At 42.6% G+C, this 9,490-nt stretch overlaps 1 protein-coding gene across 5 annotated transcripts in view; it reads left to right on the top strand.

The window, feature by feature from the left end:
* The window catches only part of CYRIB (CYFIP related Rac1 interactor B), a 97,732-nt gene that overhangs the window by 20,721 nt on the left and 67,521 nt on the right, over positions 1 to 9,490 (top strand). For 3 of the 5 annotated variants that reach the window (XM_051778535.1, XM_051778538.1, XM_051778539.1), the window contains exon 1: positions 106 to 268. The exons of 1 other annotated variant lie outside the window; for it this stretch is intronic. The gene's annotated coding sequence lies outside the window, so the exon portion shown is untranslated. Of the gene's footprint in view, positions 1 to 104; positions 269 to 9,490 lie in introns of those variants that run through there. One more of the 5 variants, XM_051778536.1, reaches the window with a different exon arrangement.

The raw sequence follows: 9,490 nt of genomic DNA, 5'->3' as shown, positions 1-9,490 counted from the left end.
CGGGTCAGCGCACGCCCGCCCGCACGGCCGGTGCCCGCGGTGCTGCGCGGCCGCTCCCCCCCCCTCCCCCCGCTCCCCCCTCCCCGCGCGCGCTCCCGCCGCCCGCCCGCGCGCGCTCCCGGCGCGCCCCCGCCGCCGCCCGCGCGCGCGCCCGCCCCGTCCCGTCCCGACGCTACTCCGGCCGAGCGGGGGAGGCGGCGGATCCCGCTCCCGCTCCGTATCCCGATCCCGCTCCCAGTGTCCCGCTCCGGATCCCGCTCCCGGCTCGGTGAGTGCCCAAGGCGGGCGGGGCGCTCGCTGCCGCCTCTGCCGCCGCCGCATCCCCCGCGCGTTCCCGCATCCCGCGACCCCCGCCCCGTTCCCGCGGGCCCCCCCCCATTCCCCGCCCGGCTCCGGCTGTTGCTCTCCCCGCTCCCCCACGGCCCCTCCGCAACTTCTCCCGTTCCGCGGCCCCTCCTCGCCCCGCGGCCGCCGCTCCCTGCCCGGGGGAACCACGCGGGTCGCCGGGGCCGGACCGCCCTCCCCGGGGCTTCCCCGGCGGCTCCTTGCCCCCGGTCCTGGGCACAGGATCCAGGTTGCTCCCGGTGCGGCTCCCCCCGGGATGCAGGTGGTGCCGTGGGATGCGGGGATGCGGTGACGGTGTTAACGGATAACGGGAGCGGCGGGAGGGGGAAACCTCTGGAGGGGGCGGCTGCAGCCTCTCGGAGTGTGGCTGAAACATGCGGCGGGTTAAGCAGAATATACAGGAATCGTTGCGAATTTGCCGTGGTCAGGGTGTATCCTGCAGTGCTGTGATGCTGGGACTGTAATTCCAGGTGGGGTTAAGGTGAATTTGGAGTCTGTAGCAGAAGGGTGTTGTTTCTGATCTGCTCATTAAATAAACCATAAAATCATATTTTAATTCCATTATAATTTTTCCCCCATGCAATTCAAGAATAAGGATGCATACAACTTAATTTTCTTGTGTTACTTTTTAGTCTGGTGTCGTGTCTTGCGTGGCAATAAAATACCAGCAGTTTCTTCACAGAAACATTTCAGATACTAAAGAAATCAAGAGACTGTGTGTTATGAAGCTTTTTTAAGTGTTCTTTTTTTCCTTTAGCTGTTCCATAGCATCAGCATCCTGGATCCAAATGTCAGCAAGTGTGACAGCTGTCATACTGCTGTGATAGTGGAGTCTCAGGAACATTTAAAATCTGTCATTCTGAGTTTCTGATAACATAGTATGGAGATATAAGTGTTGATTAGCATGCATGTTAATCCTCAAACCAGTAAAACATTTTCTAGATTGGTCTAATAATCTGTGTTCTTCCTTATTACTGTTTTTGATGCAAATAAAATTGCAAAGTCTGTTTTGCTCAAATTCTCTCCCCCCTCGCTGACACAGAGTTTTCTTTCTTTGTGCTCTGACTACTTGGACCTTAAATGCAGCTTTAAGTTAATGAGCATTTTCCATAGTAGGTTGTGGCAGATATGGGTGTTGGACAGGAGACATACAGTAATTAGCCTGAGGTTACTGTTGTCAAGGTTGGAACATGGATCCAAACTTAAAAAGTTCCACCTGACAAATATCTTTGTTCAGCAAGGTGCATTGTTTTGCAGAATGTATCTTCACTTCTGTGTGGCAAGTTTTAGCAGCAAAACCCTAAACCCCATGAATAAGATATTGCTGTTCCATGAAGTTGGAGTGTTTCTTGCCTGGCAATACAGAGAGTGTTCCATTGTTGAAACAGAAGCTTTCAGTAGGAGAGCAGATATCTTTTTATCCCAGTCAGACTGTCAGATTTCTTACTGCATATATTGGCTGTCAGAGAGCAGGGGGCTGTAGAAAGAAGTGATCCCAGAATCTGTTTTAAAATACCCCTGTCAAGATTTACCACGGTTGTATGAAAGTGAGGAATGAATTTGATCCCATCTGTTATACAACTTCCATTTGTCACCAGGTGCTCTAGATTTTCTTCCTTGTTTGCAGTTTAGCTGGGGCCACCTGAGGGGACAGATTATTGAAGAGATTGTCTTCTGAAAGTTTCTGCCTCTTCCCTGTGAGAACCTCGCTGGCTGTGGAAACCTGGTGTCAGCCAGTTCTGTTCTTGCATACAAAACTGTCCTGTCCCCTTATCTGAGCTTTGCGGGAGTCTTAATGTCTGGGTAAAGAGAAAAAAAGAAACAGTTTTTTGTTGTGTCTCTGAGTAGTTATATATCTTTGCGAAGTAATTGATTTTGAAATTAATTGAACGCAATGGTTTAAGGGGAGGACCTTAAGGTGTCTGTCAGCAGACTTCTAATGGTGCTTACTAAACACTTGGAATTAGTACTGTAAAGAGACAGAAGGGTGGGGAATATTTGTATTGCAAACTACTGAATTATTGAGTAATACAGTAACAGAAATTGGCTCTGTCATTTGGGAAAGCATAAGTAGGGGCCGCTTTGGATTTCTGTAGCTGCTTTGGCATGGGTTTTTTTCCCCTTGCTGTATATCTTGGAGAATACAGACACACAAACAGCCTGAAGTCCCCTTTTTTTCTGTGCCTGGCTGCCAACTGGGGGCATAGATGGAACCAACACATATCCTATAGTGGAGACGGGCAAAATTAAAGCTTTCCTGCAAGGAGTTGGATTTGTTTCTTAAGCATGTTTATGTGTGGCTGTTTTAGGGTTTTGGGTTTTTCTTTAGGAAATAATGGCACTAATATAAGTCAAGGTTATCACCTTTGGCTTTGTTCTTCCTAGAGGCTTATTCTCTTTAATTATACCAAGAGTTTTTGTCATTGATGTAGATGGGCATAAGTTGAGAAGAATGCCTCCTGTTCATTAAGGTAATGTTAACTACCCTGAAGTATATTATAAATCAATTTTTTGAGACATACTCATCTTAAAAATGTTTGAAAATATATCTTCAAAGCTGAAATATTTTGAGTGTTGTCAAATTGCATCTTGTGGATTATCAGCTGTCAAGCAAATGTGCTACAGGCAAGGCATGCAGCTTGTATGTGAATATATGTGCTGAATCCACACAAGGCTTGAATGTCAGTGCCAACTCCTGTGCTTAGTACCAGGATGCAGAGAGTCATCCTGGTAGTCATTTTGGTCCAACTGAATCCCTCCAGTCTATCAACATGGCTTCAAGAGGGGATGAGAGTGTGGGGACTGAGGATATGAAGGAAACTGTGCTTGGATTGGAAAGAGTTAAGGGCTAGGACAGTGAAGCATTGGCACCACGTTCTAGCTGTGGCACCTGAAATGCATACATCAGTTAGGCAGGGTAAGAATTGTTTCAAACAGTTTTCCAGCTGCAAATGATGGCCACTTGTATGTTCCATTTGACGTCTTTTCTAATCCCATTTGTTTCTGTATATCAAGAGCAATTTTAAATAAATTGATGGTCCTTTTGCATACCTTGTAAGTTGTCCTTTATTATTAATCTATGGCTGTATAAACTTAGGAGTATTAGTATTTATTTTCTTCCTTGTGATTGTGGAAAATATAACACCTCTAACCAAATGTAGAGAAGTCTGCATTTCTCTGCAAGTTTATGAAGAAAGGGGCTTATTTGATCACTTTTAATTTCAGGATCTCTTATAAAATCACCTCAGTTTCCCCCCATCTGTGCTTCAGGAATGTTCTCTCGAGTGCCACAAGTTGGCTGCTGCAGCTGGCAGAGTGTTTCCAGCTCTCTAAAATTTGCTGAGAGCAATAGGCTCTTACATAGGCGCTGTTTTACATTTGCAGTTCCAGCGCTTACTGGAGATACGTGTGTTGCAATTATGTAAACAGCAGAGCTTGACAGAAACTAACAACAAACAATGAACAGTTTTAGAATTGACTAGGTAGGTAACACTGAAAGTATTTTTAGTTACAGCACTTTCTCCTGTGTTCCTCATCCCTTGTGGTTTTAATTTCATTCTACTTTTTAGAAATGGCATTTTGTCCTCTCTGTCACGTGAAGGTCTGATGCACAGAGAATACCTTCGCTGTGGAAAAAGTGAAACTAGTTACAGGCAAAGCACATTGAAAGGTGCAGGCAAAATGGTGCATTCTTTTGCCTTTGACTCATGATCATTTGAATTTCAGGGTACTTGTAAGACAGTCATAGTTGTGAGGTGAGGGCTGACTGTCCCGCTCAGTGTGTGTATGTGGCTTGTGAACTCAAATCTGCTGTTACAGCCTTTGTCATCTGGTTGTGCTGCCCTCTTCTTTTACTGTTGCTACTGAGTCGGGTGGTACTGATGAAATATTGAGTAATTTATTTCTGGCTAACTCTGAAAATGGCCATTAAATTGATTTGTAAAGAACTTTTGGTACTAGACTTATTATTTTTGAGTGTTCTTTAGTGTTACTTTTTCAGAACCTAGAAAAAGAATTTTTATGTTTCTAGTACCCAGACAAGTATTGACTAACTTGTGTGTCTTGGGAAAGACTGTTTGCCTTATTTGCACTAACCTAAAGTTCTAATATGGCATTTGGAGAATGGTATATGACTGATCAAATCCACCATTTTTCCCTACTACATGAAATCGTAGTGGAACTGTAGGAAAAACTGGGGACTAAATACCTCTGAAACATATAGATTGTACTTATGTACAATTTTCAAGCGTATAAAAATAATTTCCTCTAATAATGCTTGTATGGGAGGACATATTTTTATTCTTTTACTCCTGCTTAGGGTGCTGTATGGTTTGTGATATTGATTACTCAAGTGTTCGACCTATTCTCTGGCTTGTATCTATAGTACTTGGGATTCCCAGGTGGTCCCTGTACAAGCAGTGTGATTGGTCTGGGACAGCTTAGCTTGTGAGATTGAGTGCATTCAGTTTGGTGTGGCTGTAGTTACAAAAATAGCATGCCTTGCAAAACAGGCCTTCTGTCTGCCACCCACACCAAAACCTAAAGCTTGATCCTGTAGGCAGTTAATACGTTTGTCTGGGAGGCTGATTCCATCAGCAAATGCTTTACCTGAAATGGGTGTCCACCAGGCAAAAAAGAAATCTTGTATCGGGAATCACTTTATATGTAAGAAAGTGCAGCAGAACACTGTCCTAGATACATTTTTAAAAGCTCTTTTTACTTCAGACTACAGGGCTTAACTGTTCCCCGGTAGCAGGAGGCTGTTCTGTGAGCAAATTCTGTTTAACTGGCGTAGTTCAAAAGACTCTTAAATTCAGCCATGAGGCAATTCTGGTTCTCCTTCAGTACTAGATGATTAAATTAAATGGAGTGTTAATGTGAGTAACTTTTTCTGGTGTACTACACAAGGTAATAGCTGAGTTCCTGGGAGCCCTAGTTGTAAATTAGCTGACTGGAAAGCCCCGTTTCTGTGACTAGTGGCTGTAGCAGTTCTATAACTTCAAAAGTTACATCTAATTGTGTATTCTTCCAGTCAGGTGTGGCACTGGATGATGGCTGGTTCTCCTTTCTATTATAGCAGTCTTGAGGGAAACATCCTTACGGAAATGGAATTCTTGCCTTTTTCAGTTATCAACAAAGGTGTTTGTTTCAGCCTCTGATGCACAAATCAGTTTGACCCTTCTGCTGAAGAAAAAAAGAAGGCAGTTTTCTGAATTCTAGCACTGTTATCCTGGAAAAAATAACAGCTGTAAGAATTAATAAGAAATATATTTATAGCTGTTTTTTTTAAAAAAAAAAAAACAAAACAACCAAACTTTCCTGTTTAGTGTCCCTGAAAGTGAAAATTCTCAGGCAAAGTGTATTCTGGGCATGAAAAGCCAGTTCATTTCTTGTTATATTTGCACCTTTTATGTGCTGAGACATACAGTTACTTGAAGCTGTTCCTTCCTAAGGTGGAAGTGAAATATGTAACCACCAGGCTTCATGAGGCTTCATCTCACAGATAAAATTGCTGACCTTTTATATAAATGAAGATCATACAGACAAGAGAGAGCATTGTGTAAGGATTGCTTATGGAAGCAGTTAATTGATTTGCTTATGTGTAGAAGCTGTATGTGGAGAGATGTGGATTTGTCAGCTGAACGGGCAGTTGAATTGTAATGATAGTTTTGAAATTTTTTGCTATGGCTACTACTTGTAGAAAATTACTTGCTGCTTCTTCTCACGTGTAACTGGCTAATGTCATGTACTCCCGAGCACTAAAAGAGTAGATGCTTTGCCTGTTCTTACACTTGCATCTCAGGGTTCAGAGCTGGATTAATTTCTTAGCGGGAAGAACAGAATAACATAATCTAGTTGATACCTCCAACCTTGAAGTTTGGAGGACGATTCTACAGGAGCTTTCAACTAGCCTAACAAACCCCAAGTTGTTTTCTTACCTTTTCTGAAGTTTCTGGGTTTATCAGTGTTCTAAGTTGTTATGGAGAAACTATCCATTATTCTGTAATTCTTGCTTCTTAATAAACATGGGGTAGAATCGTATCCCGGTAGGGAACTTACTGTATGTGGGACTGGCAGTAAAGTTGAGTAAATGGCAGTGTAGGAGACTATTGATTAAGACCTAATACTTGAGCAAATAGTGTTATATAATATTGATGTTAATATTTTGTCAGGTTTTCAAAGGAATTTCAGTCAAACTACTTCGGTAGCTGCCAAAAGTGAAGCTTGGGAACAGATGTTGTAACAGGAGTCTTAAATTTGACAGCTCTTCAAATAGCTCTAGTGTGTGTCAGCTTTACAGCAGAGCATTTTTGCAGGGCTGATGCCTCTTGCTTTGCTTTTTCCCCTGTTCCTAGTCCAGGATGGGCCTCAGTATGACCCCATTACAGTCCTGTGAAAACTCATGCTCTAATAAGCATGTATCCAGGCAGGCAGCATGGGAGAAGAAATGGGTCTGGATAGAGAGGACTGCTGAGGTGAGGACTGATGGCAATTAACTAGGAAGAGGAACAGCTTACTTTGAGCTGAAAGAGGGGAAGAATATTAATTAGAATGTGGGACTGAGTTGAGCCCAAGTTGTTAAAAAAAAAGTGGAGAGATTGGGTTGTGAGCTTGCTGGCTGTGTGGAAAGCGTGGGTCATACTCAGGGAGCGTGTGGGAATGATGCTGCCCCTCACCCAGCATCCTGGGGACATCAAGGGGAAGAGGGACTTGCTGGACAAAGAAAATATGTAAAAGAGAGCTGATGGGTGGGGAAAGATGGAGGAGTAAGAGTAGAAGCTGGGATTTTGTGAAGAAGGCAGGTAGGTCTGTTGGACAAGAAACCTGCTATGGTAGAGACTGAAAATCTGTGAGGAAGGTACTACAGTGAAATAAAACATAGAGTTTTCTCCACTGCCATTATTAGCCTACATGTCTTCACTACTTTATCTTAATATGTAACTGTCAGTGGTAAAAAATGGTAGTGTGAGCAAATGGTTCTGATTCTGGTCTTGTAACTATGAGGATGAATTGTCTGGGCTCATCTCCTAGTTAAGAGCTTGTACTGGGTTTTCCCTGTTAGGCTGCGAAACAGTGCTCAAAAGTCAAGACACTGCAGAAAGGAAGCAGGCATGAATACATAATTGTAGGCTATTTCTTACATTAGGACCCTTACTTCATTCACCCCCATGAGGTGGCTGGTGCTAGTTTAGTGAACAAGTGCTCAATAGTATGTCTTCATTGCTTTAGACTGTGCCATGCTCTTGCTAGATTGCTCCAGAGATGCAGTTAATTTCCTCATGGGTAGTCTGGTACTGCCTTCTGTAAAGTTATTTATTATCAGAATGGTTTAGTGAGATGAGGAAGTAGTTTACTTCCTATTTTACAGGAGGAGCGAAGGCACAGAGAAGTTCAGTTAGTTTTGCATGATTAGAAATGACTGTAACCTGACTCTTTATAGAATGGTTTACATGTTGCAGCCATATCCCCATCAAACTTGCTGCTTTTCTCTTGCTGTGGTTCCATTTTGATACTAAATTCTAACTTCACAGTTGTTCCTTGTGTTTGTTTGTAGTCCCTTTCAACATTTAGCTTCCGTGATGGAACTGGAGAACACGGCAGCGCTCGAAGTTGTGCTGGTTATAGCAACAGCAGCACATGGCCATTCAAAAAGGCAAAGTTGTTTCTAGTTTCTTCTTGTGTAAAAATGTTGCTTGAGACATGAGAATAGAGAAATGAGGAAGTATTAATTCTGGCATTGTGTGACTCTCAAGAACTCGCACTCTTGGTGTTAGTAGCTCCTGTAAACATTTGGTATTGATGCATTCCTTAGCAGTACTGTATTCACACAGCTTTAGGACCAAACTGGCATGTGCTGTAAAAAGACACCTACCTTTAACATTCAAATATTATAGAAAAGTTAAAGTGATGCTACAACTTTATTAACAGAATATTGGGCAATGGATTCCTTTCTCATTTATGCTGAAGGGAGGAGGAATGAGCTGGTTTTTATTTTTCAGTTATGACTCTGTTGTCCACATTGGTCTGTTTAGCTGTTTAATTTGACAGATAGTTCTGTCCTGCTGTAGCCACTGGAGGGGAGAACCCATAAGTTCTTTGTTTTGTAGAGTCTCGTGGCTTCTGGTGTTTCCCTGTAGAAGAGAAACAACCAAGGTAAGAAGTATAAAGTTGCTGTTCCTTCTGTCAGTTAGAACAAAGGATTTCTTGACTTTGTGGTTTTGTTGTTTTTTGGGTTTTTTTTGAATCAGGTGTATGAGTCAGTTTTTCTCGTAAGCTTCTTTTTTAAGAGAAATACTATGAATTAGGTTTATGCTGGTTAGAAAACTGTATAGCGTTTAAAAAAAAAAAAGGAACAAGTGTTTACTCCTGGCTGAAGAAAAGACCAGCAGCCTCTGCTGGTGGAGCTGTGATTTTTGCCTTTTCTTACCAGACCTTCTGTGTTGGCTTAGGTTCAGTTAATATTTGGCTGTTCAACTTTGCATCTAGGAGGACTAGAAACACTTCTCCTGTAGATTAAATTTGGTAGAAACTTGCTTTCTCTTGAAAGCCTGGCACTCATTGGTAGCAAATCTCTCTTCGGTCTTAAGGTAGAGATTTTTATCCCCTACAAGGGAAGGGAATGATCACAGGAGTGCTTTTGATCTCAGAAGTTGGTCTGGGTTTCTTAGAAGCACAGCTGGCTTCTGATGTGATATTTGGAATGTGACAAACATTGGTGTTCAAACCTGAGGTGCTTTTATGTGGAAAGGGACACATAAACAAAGACTTTAAACAATTAGAACCTTGGGTGCTGTTTCTGGCCTTATGTAGGCTTTTTGTGTGTTTAGTTATATGATCTATCAGTTCTACCCACCTTTACCTCTGTGGGCGGATTTATTCAGTTTAAGTCTCTTCAGTTCAAGTAGGAATCGTAGTGACACTTTATAAAAGAACACCAAGTGCAGCATGCTGAAGCACAGCTACGTGTGGGTGAGTCAGGAGAGAGCTGGAGTAGCAGCACTGAAAAGAAAAGGAAGTACAGTCATGATAAAACTTTTATTTAAAAAGGAAAAAAAACCCAAAAGCAAATCAACAGCCATCTGTCTCCAGAGAATGGGACTCAAGAAAGTTTGTATCTTAGTTACTCTCATGTGTATAGATTTTT

The sequence above is a fragment of the Manacus candei genome, unplaced genomic scaffold, assembly GCF_025592945.1.
Source record: "Manacus candei isolate 608988 ecotype Guabito, Panama unplaced genomic scaffold, ASM2559294v1 h1tg000013l, whole genome shotgun sequence".
NCBI lineage: Eukaryota > Metazoa > Chordata > Aves > Passeriformes > Pipridae > Manacus > Manacus candei.
Note: the sequence above shows the minus strand (reverse complement) of the source record. Positions and strands in the feature narration are given on the sequence as shown.